Raw genomic sequence first — 21,112 nt, forward strand, 5'->3', positions numbered from 1 at the left:
GGTAGTTCATTGAAAATACAAGCCGACATCCACAAAGGCTACCAGACCTTGTTGTTTTCCAATCACAGAGCCATGTGAATGATTGATGGGGTCGGGTGGGCGGAGCCCCGCACGGCCATGTTTATTTTGTTAAATTTTGACAGCTAGCGGCTGGAGAAGATCCCCCGCTAGCTGGCACAGCGAGGGAGCGGGAGACGGTGCATTCATAACATGTTACACTCTGAATATGGGTGCAACACGTAATGAAAGGTGAACTTCTCCTTTAGTTAAGATCAGGGCACAAAACCCCCAATAGCCACAAAGGTTATAAATCCACTTTTTATGCACCAAACTTCATTACAAACCGAGTCATTCCTAAAAGTAGCAGTGACATCATCACTGTGCTGCACATTGCTCGTTCAGAGAGCAGAGTTGTGGAAAGGACATGGCAGGTCCACCCACTACAGCAGTGGTTCTCAACTCCTGTCCTCAGGAGCCACTAACAGGCCAGATTTGAAGTATTACCTTGAAGAGATGGAGACTAGGATACTGTAATCACTGAGCAGCAAATTATATCACCTGTGATGTATTTCAGTTATCTTGCAAAACTGGCCTGTTAGTGGGTCCCGAGGACAGAAGTTGAGAACCACAGCGCTACAGGCTTCCTGAAGAAAACTACATGAGGGGGCAGAGTCAAGAACAGTCATCATGCAGAGGAGAGAGAGCAGCATTTACAGGTCTGCATTACAGGAAGCTCCTGCACAGAGGGAAAGTTTCACACTGGATTACTGCACAGATCTGGAAGAAATATACTAAGCACTCCGAGATTCAAATACACATGAAAAATGTCCTCGACCCATAAGAAATAAGGTAAATTTTATTATTTATTTTATTTAAGGTACTTATATAGCGCCGTCAATTTACGCAGCGCTTTACATATACATTGTACATTCACATCAGTCCCTACCCTCAAGGAGCTTACAATCTAAGGTCCCTAACTCACATTCATACATACTAGGGACAATTTAGACAGGATCCAATTAACCTACCAGCAGGTCTTTGGAGTTTGGGAGGAAACCCACGCAGGCACAGGGAGAACATGCAAACTCCAAGGAGGTGGTGTCGTGGTTGGGATTCGAACCAGTGACCCTTCTTACTGCTAGGCGAGAGTGCTAACCACTACACCACTGTAAATGGAGTGTAGCACGTTTCTGCGGATCTGCAAATGTACTAAAAATCGCATATATGTGAAAGTAGCTGGCAGTATAACTAAAATAAATATTTTTTTTTACATTTTTAATAGAGTAGAGGGATTAGAACACCTGTCAGGATTTTATTGCCGTTTGTGCCCCGTCTCCATTTGTCATGTGTACCGTCATCACTGAGATAAAAGTAAATCCCAGAACAGGAATAGAGAGGAATTCATCCAGTGGGGACACTAGTTCTGATGACAACCATCTAACAGTTCCCTTCCTCCAGACTGACAATGCTGATGTCCAAATGTGCCCCCTGTATTCAATCATCCGGAGTAGTGTCTCTCTAATACAGGAAGGGGGGGGGGGGGGGTTTACTGGCCAGATCACCAGGGGGAAAAGCCTAAAAACAAAACACAGCCACTACATCTAAGGATTGGCAAGTTGCAATATATTACATTTTTGGTTTTGGGTTTATTGCAGCTTTAAAAGGCTGACTCCATCTTTTGCACTACGTTCATGTTACACCCATATTTAGCGTGTAACATGCAAAATGTTTCTCCCCTGCAGCCCTCTGTCACTATCTAATTCAGTGCAGCTTGGTGGGGCTCCACCAGCATAGTTGCGTCATTCATTCACAGAGAGTCCCATCAACCCCTAAAGCGCACAAACTTGTAGTTCTCAATTGACCACAAGTGCGGTAATCACCCTACTTCATAGGCAATTGACAAAAGTCACTGGTCCCAAAAAAGTGTCAAAAGTGTCCGATCTGTCCGCCGCAATCACCGCCATTATTAGTAAAAAAAAAAAATAATAAATTATAATAATAATAAGCCATAAATCTATCCACTATTTTGTAGACACTATAACTTTTGTACAAACCAATCAATATATGCTTATTGCAATTTTTTTTTTTAACAAAAATATGTAGAATACATATTGCCCTAAACTGAGGAAAACATTTTTTTTGGATATTATAGCAAACAGTACAAGATAGTGTTTTTTCAAAATTGTCGCTCTTTTTTTGTTTATAGCGCAAAAAATAAAAACCGCAGAGATGATCAAAAGAAAGCTCTATTTGTGGGGAAAAAATGATAAAAATTTAATTTGGGTAGTGTTGCATGACCGCACAATTGTCATTCAAAGTGCGACAGTGCTGAAAATTGGATTGGGCAGGAAAGGAGTGAAAATGTCCCATTTTTTTTTTAAACAAATTTTTTCCTCAGGTTTAGGCCGTTTTTTTTTTTTTTGATAAAAAAAAAAAAAAAAATAAGTCGCAATAAGCATATGATTGGTTTGCGCAAAAGTTATAGTATCTACAAAATAGGGGATAGTTTTATGGCATTTTTATTATTCATTTTTTTTTTTTTTTAATAGTAATGGCGGCGATCTGTGATTTTTATCATGACTAACATTGCGGCGGACAGATCGGACACGTTTGACATAATTCAGAAGGGGTTAACACTAGGGGGCGATCAAGGGGTTAAATGTGTTACCTAGGGAGTGATTCTAACTGTAGGGGGAGGGGACTCATAAGGGGAGGAGACCAATCAGGGTTCCTCTGTACTGGGAACACACCATCGGACTCCTCTCACCTGACAGGACGTGGATCTGTGTGTTTACACACACAGATCCACGGTCCTGCTCTGTTATCTGGCAATCGCGGGTGCCCAGCGGACATCGCGGCCACCAAGCATGTGTATCAGCTCCCGAGTGACGCGGCGGGGCGCACACTCCCCCCAGATGGCCGGGAAGCCCAGGACGTCATATGACTCCCGCCCAGGATGGGAGATCCCTCCTGCGAACGTCATATGGGTGGGATGTGACGTGGTTAAAGGGCCCCAAAGATGCTGCTTGCAGGACTTTTGCACCATCCCAGTGTGAAAGCATCCGTTGAAATGAATGGAAAGCAGTTTTCAGGCACTATTTTTAGCGCAAAAGTGCCTCAGTGTGAAATTGTACAAAAGGGAATCTGTAATTGATGCACACTCTCTGAAAACACTACTTATCTGACCAATGGGGTCAGTACTTTAAGGATCTTTGTGTGTTTTTGACATTGGTTTGAGAGGCTTCTGAAATCATTCAGAACTCACTGGCAGTCCATTTGGCCCGTTTCGATCAGCTTTTGCATTTCCATGGTCTTGTATGAGGACATAAGCAGTCCTAAGCCAACAAAAGCCCGTTGACACAGGCTCCAAAACTCAAACCTGAAACAAGTATTAGATTAGAAGCAGACGTCACTGTAAAAATGCTAGTTCCAACTCAGATCACCAGTGGTAGCAAACATAGTCCTTTCAGTACAGATTTACTGTAAAAGGGAAGCTATAATTTTTCTGGGACAATTTTTTTTTTTATTTGACAGCTGAACAGGGTTTAATGGGAACACAGCATCAAAACTGTGAATTTAATGTTTGACTTGCAGTTGCGGCATGGTCCCATTCACTTGAATGGGCTGTGTTCAGCAGTGGCACTACCCACTGAACGCCAGCAGAGGGTATCATTTTTGCCATGAAACAAAGCATTTGTACAACCCCATCTGGCTGCCTTTGCAGTTTAAAGCGGGGTTCCACCCAAATTTTGAACAATATCTGTATGTATTCTCTTCCTTGCCTAGATGCTGACATGCCCTTTAAAAAAATTTAAATCGCCGTAATTACCTTTTATTTTTCTATTCTTCTTTGCACTTCCTGGTTCTCCTCCCGTGGGAGTAGGCGTGTTTCTAGCCTCTCCCAGACTCCTGGGAGCTAGTCTCAGGCTTCCCAGGATGCCACTGAGCATGTGCGGGAATGAGCAGTGAATGCTGGGAGCACAGCATTCACCACATCCAGGAAATAAATGCTTGTGGGCTTCAAATGCCCACAATGAAGATGGAAACCGCCTGCAGTGAATAATATACGTTATTCTTTCCGACGACATCTGACACAGGCGGACATATTACACACAATATGTGCATATGTAATGCTGAGAAGAAAAGTTTGTGAATGAACTAAAAAAAAAAAAAAAAAAAAAAAAAAAAAACACGATAGATAGGTGGACCCCCGCTTTAAGGGGGGTTGGTTCAACCACTGATTTTCACCTAAAGTGTAAAGAAGATCAAACTGATGTTTTTACTACATATATACAACTTGTTTTACAAACAAACATATAATAGATGAAAAAATAATTCCCAGAATGCTATGGGTTATCTAAAGAGGTAGAAGGGGCAGCTTGTCACTTGACTGGCTTTGTTTAACTTTTGAGTGAGCTGTAAAGGTCGGAGTTATTCAGCCCTGTGTCTAAAATGCAACTTGATCTATTGAGCTCTGTAAAAAGACTGTTAAGTTCATGCTGATACAAAAATATGTACAAACCACTACACGTTTTCTGGATATCACAGTCCAGGAATATGAAATTATATATTAAAAAAAAAAAAAAAAATCAAACACACAATGTGCTTTTATTAGAAATGTGTGCATTGAGGAGTCCACACCGATTCCCACATTTTATTATTATTGATTTTAGCAGTATTCAAGAGAAGCGCATGTTCTCTGCCTTAGGTTTCATTATTTGTCAGAGAATACAAATAGGATTTTTATAACAGCTTACCTGTAAAATCCTTTTCTTTTGAAGTACATCACAGGACACAGAGCCATAGTAATCACTATGTGGGTTATAGTCGACCTTCAGGTGCTGGACACTGGCACACCCTAAACAGGAAGTTGCCTGCCTATATAACCCCTCCCACTACTGGGAGTATCTCAGTTTTGTAGCAAAGCAATACAAGTGTATACGGAGAGGGGGGACCTCTGTGTACCGTAATATACTTCAAAAGAAAAGGATTTTACAGGTAAGCTGTTATAAAAATCCTATTTTCTTTAATCGTACATCACGGGACACAGAGCCATAGTAATCACTATGTGGGATGTTCCATAGCAATGCCAACTGAGGGGAGGGAGACAACAAAAATAGGGCACCATGAGTACAGAGGATTCATACTACTGCCTGCAGTACACTGCGCCAAAAGGTGACCTCCTCTTGTCCTTTTACATTCACCAGATAGAATCTGATAAATGAATGGATTGAAGACAAAGTTGCGGCCTTGCAGAATTGAGCCATGGAGGCTTGGTGATGCATGGCCCACGAAGCACTAACAGCCCTAGAGGAGTGCGTTTTGATTTGAGAGGGTGGAATCCACCTCTTTAAAACTATAAGCTTGAACGATTACTTGTCAAATCGAATTAGAATAGTAGATTTCGATGCTGCCTGTCCTCTTTTAGGACCTTCAGGCAACATGAACAAAAGCATCCGTTTTCCGAATCTGAGCAATCACCTTTAAGTAGACATTGACTGCTCTCACCACATCAAGAAAATGTAGTGATTTTTCTTCCAAAGAACAGGGTTCTACAAAAATGAAGGTAGAACAATATCCTGGTTTAGATAAAAAAAAAAACCTGATACTACCTTTGGTAAAAAGTTAGGATGAGGACGCAATACTACCTTATTCTTGTTAACAATAAAAATATGGCTCTTTACAAGAAAGAGCAGCCAATACCGATACCCTTCTTGCAGAAGATATGGTTAGCAGAAAAAAAATATAATTTCCTTGTCAAAAAATGACCAAGGGAATATGTTGTATCGGCCCAAAAAAGGCTGTTTTGTAATGCCGACAAAACTAAATTCAAGTCCCAAGGGTCCAGGGGTTACCTAACTGGAGATTAAGCCGTGTTACCCCTTGAATAAAGTTATGGACCAAAGAATGCAAAGCAAGTGGTCATTGAAATAATACCAATAAGGCCGAGACCTGTCCTTGGAAAGCACTCAAGGCCAGCTTTAATTCTCACCCCATCTGCAGAAAAGTCAAGGACTCTACCTTGACTTATTTCCTGGGGTGCAGCTCCTGGTTTCAGACCAGGAGACATGTTTCCCAGACTCCAGAATATATAACCATGGAGGCCAGCTCTGCATTAACCAAGGTAGAAAACTACCGAACCTGACAGCCTACGCTTCTTCAGAGTGTGGGTCTCAAAAGCCAAACCGTTAAATTTAGCGTTTGTAAAGTAGGATGGAACTCCGGACCTTGCGAGAGAAGGTCTGGCCGTGAAGGTAGGGTCCATGGGTCCCCTACTGCCATCTCTGCATACCAAGATTTCCTGGACCCTGCTGGGGGTCACAAGAATCAACCACTTCCCTTCCTGCTTGATTCTGTGAAGAAGTCATGGATGCAGGCAGAATAGGAGGGAATGCACAAATCAGTGAGAACCGATTCGACGGGAATAGCAAGGCATCTGTTCCGCATGCTAGCGGATCCTTTGTTCTTGACACAAAGTTAACCTGGACGCAAAGAGCTCTATGTGTGGGATCCCCCATCCTTGACGGGAAAATATCGGGGTGAAGGAACCATTCGCCGGAGAACAACTGCTGGCGACTCAAGTAGTCCGCCTGCCAATTTTCTATTCCTAAAATGAAGACTGCCGATAGGCAAAGTACATTGTTTTCTGCCCAAGATGGGATAAGATTCACCTTTCTCTGGGCCGCACAAATTCTTGTGCCCCCTTGGTGATTAACATAGGCCATTGCTGTGGCATAGACGGATTGAATCCTGGCAGGGCAATACCTTAAACTGAATGTTCAGGCCCTCAGGACCAAGTGTTCTGCCTGAATTTGTAAAATGTTAATGGGCAAGGCGATTTCTGATCTAGGCCACTTCTCTTGGACAGCTGCCTCTTTCAGGACTGTCCCTCAACTTAAAACAAAAAAAGGTTGGCATATGTTGTTACCTGCCCCAGGTAACTGAAGGAAGGATTTTCTCCTTTGCAGATTTTTGGATGTTAACCATAAACTGAGGCTCCGGTGCACCCAGCCCACAGTACCTGGTATTTCCAGGTGGTCTTTCATCCGGGTACTCACCAGGCCCGACACTGCTTAGCCTCCAAGCTCAGACGAGATCAGGCACTATCAGGGTGATGTGGCCGTAGGCTTTCTAGTCAGACACATTTGGAATGTAGAGCTTGAACCTTTTGTTTCAAGCCGATAGGATACTGTTTTGCAGCAGTCTAGAATGAGACTGAGCATAAGAAACGGCCTCGAATGAAGCCACCATCTTTCCCAACAACCTCATGCAAAGTTGAATAGGAGAAAATCATCTTACTTCGACTACCTAAATCAGTTCCTTTATGGTGATTTTCTTCATGGTTTTAAAGAAAAAGATTTCTCCTAGGTTGAGAATCCAACCTAGATATTCCAGGTAGTCGAATGTGGTGACCAAACTTTGGTCTAAGCAGGCTACCGACTGGTCTATCAAGAACAGATCACCTAGATAAACCATAATCGTTATACCTTGGGCCCTCAATCTGGCTAGAAAAGGAGCTAGAACCTTTGTACTCGAGGTGCAGCAGCTAGACCGGAAAGCAGAGCTACACACTGAAAGTGAAGATTTTCCATTTTGAAAAGTAGATATTACTAGTGAGCGAGAAAATAGGCATATGGAGATATGCATGTTTGACGCCAGAAGTTCTCCTCCTTGAAGGATGGAGATAACAGATTGGATTGACTCCATGCAAAAAAAAGATTATATTCAGGAACTGAATTTTAGATTTGAGATTCAGAATGTCCATTTGGATTTAACCAAACCCCAACCTCTGCTCTTACATGGGGGCCACCAAGAACACTTTTTGCCAAAAGATTGTCCAATGCTTGAGAGAAAGATCTTTTTCTCTGGATCCTTAGGAACGTTTGATCTGAGAAAACGAGAAGACGGAAACTCTTGGAACTCCAGTTTGTACTTTGGAGCTATTGAGGAAGTCCAGCATTCGTCTTGACACTCCTTCTGCCAGATCCCGAGAACTGCAGAATAATTCTCCCTATTGAGCACAAAGGGGCACCTCCTCATAAGGAGGCTACAGTATCTTTTAGGCTTCCTCTCCCAAGACCTCTTTTGCCCCTGGAGTTAACCCCGAGGATTACCCTTTGAACCTGGCGGCGGAAACCGTCGTGACTGCCTGGAAGATGATGTCCCTGGCACAGAAGGAGCTTTGAAATAAAAATACATTTACTCCTTCACTTAAATGGCAAAAAGGGTTTCTTTTACTAGAAATTCTTTGGATAGGTTATTCAAAACATCCCCAGATAGCTGTTTTACCGCAAAAAGGAAAACTAGCCAGGAGCTTCTTGCATGACGCTTAGCAAAGGGCGCAAGGCCTAAAGAATAGCATCGGTCATAGCAACTATTGCAAACATAAAGCTGCCTCCTGGACCTGCTGAGCAGAATAACCTTGAACACCTGTTTAAACTGGTTTCTCAATGATTAACCACTTGCCGACTGCCTAACGCAGATATACTGCGGCAGAATGGCACAGGCAGGCAAAATCACGTATGCGATTTGCCTCCCGCAGGCGGGGGGCGCAGCGCACCCCCCCCCCCGTGCCCGAGGTGGTCGGCTTCGTTCCAGGAGCGATCTGTGCTGAGGGGGGAGGCCATTGATGTAAACAGCGGCAGAGGAAGTGATGTCATCGCTCCTCGTGAAGCCTCTACAATCCGGATTCAGAGGAGAGAAGACATCAAGTAAGTTTGCACCAACACTACACATTACAGTAGAACACGCAGGCACACTTTTCACCCCTCGTCACAGTGACACCAATAGAAGTTTTTTTTTTTTTTTATGATTATTGCATTGGTGTCATTTGTGACAGTTATAAGTGGTAGGGCAGTTAGTGGTAGGCCTCTTTAGGTCTAGGGTACCCCCCTAACCCCCCCTAATAAAGGTTTAACTCCTTGATCACCCCCCGTCGCTAGTGTCACTAAGCGATCGTTTTTCTGATCGCTGTATTTGTGTCACGGGTGACGCTAGTTAGGCAGGTAAGCATTTAGGTTCGCAGTCAGCTTTTTTCACCAGTGATCATCGTATAACTGTTACGGGTGACACTGGTTAGTTTGTTTTTTTATAGTGTCAGGGCACCCGCCGTTTATTACCTAATAAAGGTTTAACCCCCTGATCACCTGGCGGGTGATACAAGTTAGGCTTTAGGTTCAGATAGGGTCTGAGTCACCCCAGGCAGCGTCAGGTTAGTGCCAGTACCGCTAACACCCCCGCAGGCAGCATACACCTCCCTTAGTGGTATAAGTATCTGAACGGATCAATATCTGATCAGATCTTTACTAGCGTCCCCAGCAGTTTAGGGTTCCCAAAAACGAAGTGTTAGCGGGATCAGCCCAGATACCTGCTAGCACCTGCGTTTTGCCCCTCCGCCCGGCCCAGCCCACCCAAGTGCAGTATCGATCGATCACTGGCACTTACAAAACACTAAACACATAACTGCAGCGTTCAGAGTCAGGCCTGATTCCTGCGATCGCTAACAGTTTTTTTGGTAGCTTTTTGATACAGTCGCTAACAGTCAGGACCTTTTCTACCTGCGAGTCTCACGACTGTACCACTAAATTTAGAGCACAAAATGGCAGATCGAAGTAGTTAAGAGGCCTACACGTTTCTGGAGCATGACAGATAGTGAAGAGGAAGTCACTCACCAGCGGCCTAGTACACTCTGGTCGTAGTCAAACCAGCACTGCAGTAACACTTGGTGACGTGGCGAGTCCCATAAGTGCAGTTCAAGCTGGTGAGGTGGCAAGCACAAGTAGTGTCCCACTGCCACCAAGAAGACAAACACAGGCCCGTCGTGCCCATAGTGCCCTTCCTGCTGCATTCGCCAATCCAAATTGGAAACCCACCACTTCTGCAGCACCCATACTTCCCCCATTCACTGGCTAACCCGGCATTCAGGTGGAAACAGTTGATTTTACGTCACTTGATTTTTATTCGCTGTTTTTCACCGAAGATCTCTATAGATCTATTGTGGACCAAAGCAATTTGTACGCTGGTCAACACATTCCCCAGTCCTCCCTTGCCAGAGATTGGAAACCAATTACGGTTTCCGAATTTAAGCTCTTTCTGGGCCTATCCCTCAACATGGGCATAACTAAAAAGAGTGAGTTGCGGTCATATTGGTCCACTGACCCAGTTCACCATATGCCCTTGTTCTCTGCCTCCATAACCAGGGCACGATATGAGCAGATTTTGCGGTTCATGCATTTCAACAACAATGAACTCTGTCGTCCTCGTTGAGACCCTGGATACGATCGGCCCTACAAAAATCAGCCCCTCGTAAACCACTTCAACCAATGTTTTGCAGACTTGTTTACTCCCCATCAAGTTGTCTGCGTTGATGAGTCCCCGATTAAGTTTTCTGGCTGCTTGTCATTAAAACAATACCTTCCCAGCAAGCGTGCCAGATATGGGGTCAAGATGTATAAGCTCTGTGACCAGGCCACAGGCTATACATGTAGTCTTATGGTTTACGAGGGCAAAGATAGCCATGTAGAGCCGACAAACTGCCCTGACTACATAGGAAGCGCTGGCAAGATTGTGTGGGACTTGGCATCACCCTTATTCAGAAAGAGGTACCACTTGTACGTGGACAATTATTACATGAGTGTGCCACTTTTTAGTCACTTGTTTGATCATCAGATTGGAACATGTGGCACATTGCAATCTAATCACAGGGGCTTTCCCCAGTGGCTTGTAGATTCCAGTCTTAGGCTGGGGGAGAGAGCCTGCTTGAAGTGTAATAACTTGCTCGCTATGAAGTGGAGGGATAATAAGAATGTTTTCGTTCTTACCTTCCTTCATGCAGACACGACGGTCCTAATTCCTACAGCGACTGATGTTGCAGAAACCCCTTTGTGTCCACCAATATAACCTTAATATGGGAGGGGTGAACCTCAATGACCAGTTGTTGGCGCCGTACCTAGTTGCCCGTAAGGCCAGACGCTGGTACAAGTGTCTGTTTATTTATTTCAATTGGCTTTGCTGAACGCTCACGTGCTATACAAAGCTTCAGGATGGACTGGATCCTTCCTTAAATTCCAGGAAGAGATCGGAGCCCTTCTGTTTCCAGACGGTGCTTTACCTCACTATCCCCAACCAAATGCAGTAAGCCAGCTGCATGAGAGGCATTTTCTTAATGTCCTCCCGAGTACCCCTACCCAACGAACCCCCCAAAAAAGATGTAGTGTCTGCAGCAAGCGCGGATATAGGCGTGACACCTGCTGCTATTGTCCCTCCTGTCCTGACAATCCTGGTCTTTGCATTGGTGAATGTTTTGAACGCTACCATACACTAGTTGAGTATTAGCGTAAGGTACAGCATTGCACAGACTAGGCACACTTTCACAGGGTCTCCCAAGATGCCATCGCATTTTGAGAGACCAGAACCTGGAACCGGTTACAGTTAGTTACAAAAAAAAATAAAAATAAAATATATATATATATATATATATATATATATATATATATATATAAAATTTTATTTTTATTGTTTTTATCTGCTCTTTTTTACTGTATTGTACTGCAATGTTTTATTGTTATGTTTTATCATGTTTGCTTTTCAGGTATGCAATTTTTTTATACTTTACTATTTACTGTGTTTTATTGTTAACCTTTTTTTTGTTTTCAGGTACGCCATTCAGCTGCAGAGCGGATTTATTCATCTTGACAGCAACAGCGTTTGTTCGATACGATACATAAAACTGACTCCAAGCGCTGTCGGAGGCGATTTCACCACCACAGTTTAAAAAAGAGCATATATGCCGAAGCATGGGGGCAGCAGGGGCAGAGGAGCGATTTACTCCTAACTTTTGGGGCGGATGCCCCCATGCTTCGGCATATATAAATGGTGCATGTATGCCCATCATTAGAAGTGGGTGGATGAAGGGAGGTATTCTAATGGTGGGCATACTCACCGATCAATCTATTTTTTTCGTTCAGCCCACAGGCTGCATGAAAAAAAGGATTACAATATATGCCCAACAAGGACCAGCAACGTACTAGTATGTTGCTGGACTGAGTGGCTATATCAGAATGATGCCTGCAGGTTTAGGTATCATCCTTTTCAGCCAGTGGTCGGATTTCATGTAAAAGCAATCCTAGCGGCTAATTAGCCTCTAGAATGCTTTTACAATGCAGAGGGAGGGAGGGAGGGAGGGAATGCCCCCCCCCCCCCCTCCATGGTTTTCTCTGGCTCTCCTGTCCCAACAGGGAACCTGAGAATGCAACCGGCGATTCCGCCAGCTGACCATAGAGCTGATCAGAGACCAGAATGGCTCCAATCATCTCTATGGCCTAAGAAACCGGAAGCTACAAGCATTTCATGACTTAGATTTCGCCGGATGTAAACAGCGCCATTGGGAAAGCATTCTATCACACCCATCTTGGTGTGGTCAGATGCTTTGAGGGCAGTGGAGAGATCTAGGGTCTAATAGACCCCAATTTTTTCAAAAAAAGTGTACCTGTCACTACTAGTTGCTATCATAGGGGATATTTACATATCCCCTATGATAGCAAAAAAAAAATGAAAGGAATAGTTTAAAAATAAGATTAAAAAAAAAAAAAAAAAAAAAAAAAAAAAAAAAGGAGAAGAAGAAGAAGCACCCCTGTCCCCTCCTACTCTCGTGCAAAGGCGAACGTAAGCGTCGGTCTGGCGTCAAATGTAAACAGCAATTGCACCATGCATGTGAGGCATCACCGCGAAGGTCAGATCGAGGGCAGTAATTTTAGCAGTACACCTCTGTAAATCTAAAGTGGTAACCTGTAAAGGCTTTTTAAAAATGTATTTAGTTTGTCGCCACTGCACGTTTGTGCGCAATTTTAAAGCATGTCGTGTTTGGTATCCATGTATTCGGCCTAAGATCATCTTTTTTATTTCATCAAACAATTGGGCAATATAGTGTATTTTAGTGCAATAAAAATAAAGTGTTTTTTCCCCCCAAAAAATGCGTTTGAAAAATCCCTGTGCAAATACTATGAAAAAAAAAAAAAAAAATGAAACACCCACCATTTTAATCTGTAGGGCCTTGGCTTTAAAAAAAAAAAAATATATAATGTTTGGGGTTCAAAGTAACTTTCTTGCAAAAAAAAAAATTAATTTTTACATGTAAACAAAAAGTGTCAGAAGGGGCTTTGTCTTCAAGTGGTTAGAAGAGTGGGCGATGTGTGACATAAGCTTCTAAATGTTGTGAATAAAATGCCAGGACAGTTCAAAACCCCCCAAATGACCCCATTTTGGAAAGTAGACACCTCAAGCTATTTGCTGAGAGGCATGTCGAGTCCATGGAATATTTTATATTGTGACACAAATTTTTTTTTCTTTCTTTGCACAAAGTTGTCACTAAATGATATATTACGCAAACATGCCATGGGCATATGTGAAATTACACCACAAAATACATTCTGTTGCTTCTCCCGAGTACGGGGATACCACATGTGTGAGACTTTTTGGGAGCCTAGCCACGTACGGGACTCCGAAAACCAAGCACCGCCTTCAGGCTTTCTAAGGGTGTAAATTTCTTACATAGGTGTTACATAGTAGGTGAGGTTGAAAAAAGACACAAGTCCATCAAGTCCAACCTATGTGTGTGATTATATGTCAGTATTACATTACATATCCCTGTATATTGCGGTCATTCAGGTGATTATCTAATAGTTTCTTGAAGCTATCAATGCTCCCCGCTGAGACCACCGCCTGTGGAAGGGAATTCCACATCCTTGCCGCTCTTACAGTAAAGAACCCTCTACGTAGTTTAAGGTTAAACCTCTTTTCTTCTAATTGTAATGAGTGGCCACGAGTCCTATTAAACTCTCTTCTGCGAAAAAGTTTTATCCCTATTGTGGGGTCACCAGTACAGTATTTGTAAATTGAAATCATATCCCCTCTCAAGCGTCTCTTCTCCAGAGAGAATAAGTTCAGTGCTCGCAACCTTTCCTCATAACTAAGATCCTCCAGACCCTTTATTAGCTTTGTTGCCCTTCTTTGTACTCGCTCCATTTCCAGTACGTCCCTCCTGAGGACTGGTGCCCAGAACTGGACAGCATACTCCAGGTGCGGCCGGACCAGAGTCTTGTAGAGCGGGAGAATTATTGTTTTATCTCTGCAGTTGATCCCCCTTTTAATGCATGCCAATATTCTGTTTGCTTTATTAGCAGCAGCTTGGCATTGCATGCCATTGCTGAGCCTATCATCCACTAGGACCCCCAAGTCCTTTTCCATCCTAGATTCCCCCAGAGGTTCTCCCCCCAGTGTATAGATTGCATTCATATTTTTGCCACCCAAATGCATTATTTTACATTTTTCTACATTGAACCTCATTTGCCATGTAGTCGCCCACCCCATTAATTTGTTCAGGTCTTTTTGCAAGATTTCCACATCCTGCGGAGAAGTTATTGCCCTGCTTAGCTTAGTATCGTCTGCAAATACAGAGATGGAACTGTTTATCCCATCCTCCAGGTCGTTTATGAACAAATTAAATAGGATTGGTCCCAGCACAGAACCCTGGGGGTTCACTCCTCACTGCCTATCACAGTTTCGGAGGCCATGGAATGCCCAGATGGCACAAACTCCCCCCCCAAATGACCCCATTTTGGTAAGTAGAAACCCCAAGTTATTTGCTGAGAGGTATAGTGTATATTTTGCAGACCTCGCTTTTTGTTACATTTTTCTTTTCTTTCTTCATTTTTAAAAACAAATGAGAGCTGCAAAATACTCACCATGCCTCTCAGCAAATAGCTTGGGGTGTCTACTTTCCAAAATTTGGTCATTTGGGGGGGGGGTTGTGCTATCTTGGCATTTTATGGCCTTCGAAACCGATAGGTAGTGAGGAGTGAAATAAAAAATTTACACCCTTAGAAATCCTGAAGGCGGTGCTTGGTTTTCGGGGCCCCGTACGCAGCTAGGCTCCCAAAATGTCTCACACATGTGGTATCCCCATACTCAGGAGAAGCAACAGAATGTATTTTGGGGTGTAATTTCACATATGCCCATGGCCTGTGAGCAATATATCATTTTAGTGACTTTTTGTAAATTTATTTTTTTGTCATTATTCAATCACTTGGGACAAAAAAAAAATTAAATATTCAATGGGCTCAACATGCCTCTCAGCAATTTCCTTGGGGTGTCTACTTTCCAAAATGGGGTAATTTGGGGGGGTTGTACTGACCTGCCATTTTAGCACCACAAGAAATGAGATAGGCAGTCAAACTAAAAGCTGCGTAAATTCTAGAAAATGTACCCTGTGTAAATTCCAGAAAATTGTAGACGCTATAGCTTTTGCACAAACCAATATACGCTTATTGACTTTTTTTTTACCAAAGACATGTGGCTGAATACATTTTGGCCTAAATGAATGACTAAAATTGAGTCTATTGGATTTTTTTTTTTATAATAAAAAAGTAGAAAATTATAATATATATAAAAATTTTTTTTCGAAATTATTGGTCTTTTTCCGTTTATAGCACAAAAATAAAAAAAACCGCAGAGGTGATCAAATACCATCAAAAGAAAGCTTTATTTGTGGGGAAAAAAAAAAAAAAAGACGCAAATTTCGTTTGGGTACAGCATTGCATGACCGCGCATTTAGCAGTTAAAGCGACGCAGTGCCAAATTGTAAAAAGTGCTCTGGTCAGGAAGGGGGTAAATCCTTCCGGCGGTGAAGTGGTTAACCAATTACTGTCAGCGCAGGCTGAGACACTCAACCTGCCAGAGAAAGGCGTTTTTTTTTTTTTTTAAATAGGAATTCCAACCTTTTATCCATTGGATTCCTAAGTATTTGAGTACTGTATGCCAGACAAGTCAAATTTACTCACAAAGGATATAGTAGCGTTAATTGCTTGTATACCCCACTTACTGAATTTTCTCTACCATAGGATAAATTGTGAAAACTTTTTAGAAAGGAAAATGCTTATCTGGGTGATCCTCCAGCTACAAAAAACTTTTCCAACAAAGAATGGACAGGAAAAGGCATGCACAGCAAGAAAATTGTACCATCAAACTTACAGATTGTGAAAGCTGACTCTCCCACATTTGACACCTCAGAAGAGTCATCAGCCTCACCACAGTCCCCTGAGGGAATAAGTCTTCTCCTGCCCCTAGTTCCTCAGTCTGAGGCTCCTAGGAAAATGGAAGAGAACCTTTCGCATCTTGACCACACTGGGATGCGATTAAAGTCGCTAAACTTTTTTTTTTTTTTTTTTTTTTTTTAAACCTACCATGGCTGAGGGAAAAAAAAAAAAAGGAGTAAAATGAACAGGGGCCGCAGAGTTGAAAACAGTTGCAAATATTTCATGGCTCCGATGCTCACTCTGACCAGCCACCCCCTCTCAGGGGAGGATGCCATTTGTAGAGTAGGCTTTCGCGGGAGACCATTTAGCTCCTTTTTTGGGGGTGTTTCAACCCCCCCTTCTGAACATAGCCTGATGCACAAAGCAGAGGTACTACCAGAAGAAATCGCATCCATTACTTGAGCAATAGTCAGCCACTGCCGCTGTTATTAATGCTCAGTCTGATGCAATAGTAAATGTGTCAAAAGGAATGCCTGTGTCACCAAACCTTTCATGCCCCTCTTGCTCTTGTGTCCCTCCGCAGCTTGCAGCAGTAACAATGGTGCTTTTTAAAACACACTTTCCCACGCTGGACGTTGGAGGACGCCAATGCCGCCCTAAGCACCGCCCCCCTACGACACCTCTTTTAAAAAGAGAGCTTTCCCACGCGAGCGCAGGCCTCTGATTCTATGGGATCGTACAGTGAGGAGGGAAAAATGGCGAAAAGGGAGCCTGGAAGCCACCGAGTAGGGTGGCGTGCCATTCATTTTTTTGTTTTTCTCCTGGCGCTTCTTCCTTGTGAAGAGGGGGAGAAAACAGCACAGGTGGGGGGCGTCTGGTGGAGAGGAAAACCCTCCCAGACTTACCGGAGGTCTGCTGCTGGCTGGAGGAAAGGAAGCTGCTGTACCGGACACGGCGTGAGCTCACTGAGGAAGCATGAGAAGGTATGTGCCCTATACAGCCCCCAGTGGTGACACATAGGCATGACAACTAAATTAAAAGGAGACATTCATAAGGGGGGGGGAAAAAAAAAAAAAAAAAAACTTAGAATAACTCCACTTACCTTTCCCGCTGCAGGGTTTTCTTTGGTAAGAACAGACTTCACCCTTCATGGTGGGTTCCGTTAAACCTTCAGGAGCCGGGGTCCCTTGGGGCAACCCACAATCCTGGACCTGTAATAGCACCACCGCCAGTAAAACTTTATGGCCTTAATACCAAAACTACTGGATCCCAGGGTCCAGCTCTCTAAAAAGAAAAGCGTTTACAGGCAAAACCTAGTTTCTTCGGACACGAGGTCAGGGTACCATTCAATTTGGCCAAAAGGCACTTTGCATGAATCTGGCTGCATAGCTATCCCCAGCAAGGTTTGCTCCAGTGGAGCTCAGCACAGCACATCTTCACTAGTGACCAACACCTTAGACACTGGCGAAAAAACAGATACTCCCAGTAGTAGGAGGGGTTATATAGGGAGGCAACTCCCTGTTTAGTGTGTGCCAGTGTCCAGCACCTGAAGGTGGACTATAACCCACATAGTGATTACTATGGCTCTGTGTCCCATGATGTACGATTAAAGGTTATTTGTCAGAGAATACAAATAACTAGTTTTTCTGCTCCGCCCACATTTATTCTTTAGACCCCTTTCACACTAAGGGCGTTTTAGTGCTAAAAAAAAAAAAAAAGTGCCTGAAAAACACCTCTCATGCCTCCCCTGTGTGAAAGCCCGAGTGCTTTCACACTGGGGCAGTGCATTTGCAGGACGTTAGGAAAAGTCCTGCTAGCAGCATCTTTGGGGCTGTTTGGAATCGGTGTATACACCGCTCCCAAAACGCCCTGCCCATTGAAATAAATGGGCAGCACTGCCAATGCACCTGCAAAGCGCTTCGGCAGCGCCGTAACATGGGCGCTTTGAACCCTTTATTCAGCCGCAAGCGGGAAATAAAAGCGCCCGCTAGCGGCTGAAAAGTGACGCTAAAACTAGCGGCGCTTTACCACCGATGTAGCCACGCTACAGTGTGAGAAGAGTCTTAAAACTGTACTAAAAAAGAAATGTGGAACCTGCCACCGCTAACCTCTCCACTGAAAATGCTGGCTACCTGCCTGTCTTGCTGCCCCGGAGGCTTTAACACTGATCTGAATCAAGTAGTCAAAGGAGGAGTTCTGACTTCACTTGCCGAGTGCTTCTTGTGAGGCTTTAACACTGATCTGAATCAAGTAGTCAAAGGAGGAGTTCTGACTTCACTTGCCGAGTGCTTCTTGTGACTCCTTTATAAAAGTAGGGCTAAAGCTCTTGTGGCTATACTTCTCCTATGGATCACAGGTGTGCACTTAGGTCTGCAGTCCTGTGATCCATTTTCAGTCGACAGCAGGCCAAAGTCCACTGTTGGCTGACGTCAGTTACAGTAGCGGCTGGTGGTCGGGGGGGTTGGGGGTGACCGTATATAGGGCACGGACCACCCCGCTCCTCCTGGCAGCTGGTGGGTCGGTCGATTTTCCCTTGCGCCTCTCCTTCACCATCACAGCGGCCGCGGGTCTCCTCCTAGGCCAATAGGACTGCTTCTCCTTTGGGCCAATCAGGAAAAGGGTCTCAAATCAGTGAATCAGTGTGATGATAGAAAATATTCATTCACTATTGTCACAACTGGGTGAGCCCACCCTTTTTTGAAGCCTATTAGAGCCTCTGGCTCTAAATCATGTGCTGGTCAGAAAAAAAACAAAAACAAAAAAAAAAAAAAAAAAAAACAGACTTTAATGCCAGGATCCACCCAGGTCCCTAACCAGCAGCGGGCTCAGCCTCTCAATGGCCGCCAAAAGCCATAATGAGACACTCCCACGAGCACTGGAGGGGCAGAGCCACTGGCTCTCTGCGAGCCTTTGATTGCTCAGTTCTTGGTCTTCGAGGCACCAGTGGACCAATGCTGCATCCATCCAGGTGAGTATGCCTGTTTTTTCCCCAAACTTCTCTTTAGAGCAGATACTGCTATCCATGGTTATTCTCCTAGATTGTAAGCTCTAACGAGCAGGGCCCTCTGATTCCTCCTGTATTGAATTGTATTGTACTTGTACTGTCTGCCCTAATGTTGTAAAGCGCTGTGTAAACTGTCGGCGCTATATAAATTCTGTATAATAAATAATAATACTAAGCGGCTTGCATTTTAAGGCCTATTCATAAAAGGCGGGCAGCACTCCATGACTGTGCTTTCTTTCTGGCTTTTTTGTCCCCCACCTCCGATTAATTTTTATTGGGCTCTGCAATCCTGAAGCCAAATAATAATTATAAAAAAAATAAATATGTATGTATGTATGTATGTATGTATGTATGTATGTATATATAACCTTCACTACAGCTTTGGAAATGGGCCCCTTAATGTTGTATTCAGACAACTGGAAGCCAGCATTCTTAACCGCGTAACAAATTTGTGCTGCTGCAAAGATGGTGGGCTTTAATGCTCATGTGTGTACATAGATGACTAAATGTTCCTGTGCTAAGAGCATGTTCACTGTGCACGCCCAGCACAGTGACTAAGCTATAGGACAGCTCCTGGTCTCTTATAATGATCGTGGGCTGGTGGACCAGCTCCTGGTTATGTAACTTGACAGTAAATCAGTCCTTCCTGCCCCGGGTGTGAAGACCCAGTAAAAGGGATGCTGGTGAAGGGGTTAAGAAAGTCAAACAGCAGTAATATGCATTATTCTCTCTGTGCCATCTGGGGAGGGCCAGTGTCCCTGATGCCAACTTCGCCACTTTTCTACTCCTATAGCAGCCACCTAAAGTCACAATACAACATGGGAAACCGGCTGCACAGAATCAAGAGATTGCAGTCAGAGACCTGAAGCACCTGAGAGAATCAAGCAGGATCTGGCTGCAGGAAAATTGTGCAACTTCACACTGAAATTTGGCAATTTATAGACTGTATAATTAGCGGTTCACACCAGCGGCTCTGCTAGAATGCAGTTACTGGTGTACTGTAAGATAACAGTGGTGCATTACACATATATATATATATATATATATATATATATATATATATATATATATATATATTACACACACACACACACACACACATTTCATTAAAGTGTTACTAGACCCACAACAGTAAGATCAGTCTGTATATGCAGTAAAGCATGCTTGTCATACTCACTGTGGAACCCAAGGGGTTCATCCTCCGCATTGGGTATGAAGGCTGTTTGATCCTGTCTTCTCTGATCCTCCCCTTCTTCCAAAGTCCCCAGTCCATCTCCTGGCAGAACAGAACCTTTGGAGTCACTCTGCAAATGCTCAGTTTGGTGTGTATTGCTAGAGGTTTTTTTTTTTTTCTTGGTAGGATGCATGTGATCAGCACAGGGCAAATCAACACTGTCCAGACAGAGGGTCAGGGGTTATTCAGGGAGAATGAAAACTCTTAACGAGCTTTAACCAGACACTGATAGACGTCACAAGACTGCTATATGCTGCTGATGAGAAAAGGTATTTAGCAGTTTATATTTACTAAAATAATAGCATTTCCATGTTCTGTGTACTGTGGGAGACCAGATATAGTGAATGCAGGGTCCTGGGTTTAGTAACACTTTAAGTTACTATTGGCTACAGCGTGGTGAGAGGCATTGGATTGCACCACACTGTGCTGAAAAAAAAAAAAAAAAAAGTACTGCATACCGCACTTTCACAGTGTGAACTGGCCAGGTAGGAGACAAGGCAATTTTGTCTTGCAATTGGATTATGCTGGAATAGCAGCCCAACGCAGTCCTACTGCACCTGATGTGAACAGTCCCTGAACGTAAAAAAAAAAAAATTAAGTTATAATACTGTGGTGTCTGGTCCCACCCGACCAAATCATATTGGCCTATGACTGACACGGTGAGTTGTATGCGATGCGGTAACCAGCACTGGAATCGCGCTGGTTCTCGCATCGCATATATGCATGAACCGGCACGGAGTCACCCACCCTGACAAATTCTGTTTAGTTTTGGGAGGATTTCACAATTCTCTCTCGCTTCCAAATATGGCATGAAGATCATCACTCATAAAAGGTTTTAAAGAC

General features: G+C 43.6%; 1 long non-coding RNA gene across 1 annotated transcript in view; it reads right to left on the reverse strand.

Moving 5' to 3' along the window:
- LOC141145411 (uncharacterized) overlaps positions 1 to 20,931 on the reverse strand; it is a 65,226-nt gene extending 44,295 nt beyond the window's left edge. The window contains exon 1 of the long non-coding RNA XR_012244555.1: positions 20,213 to 20,931. This is a non-coding gene — a long non-coding RNA (uncharacterized lncRNA). The remainder of the gene's footprint in view (positions 1 to 20,212) is intronic.
- Positions 20,932 to 21,112: the final 181 nt, after the last annotated feature.

This window comes from Aquarana catesbeiana, linkage group LG05 (assembly GCF_042186555.1).
Source record: "Aquarana catesbeiana isolate 2022-GZ linkage group LG05, ASM4218655v1, whole genome shotgun sequence".
Lineage (NCBI taxonomy): Eukaryota > Metazoa > Chordata > Amphibia > Anura > Ranidae > Aquarana > Aquarana catesbeiana.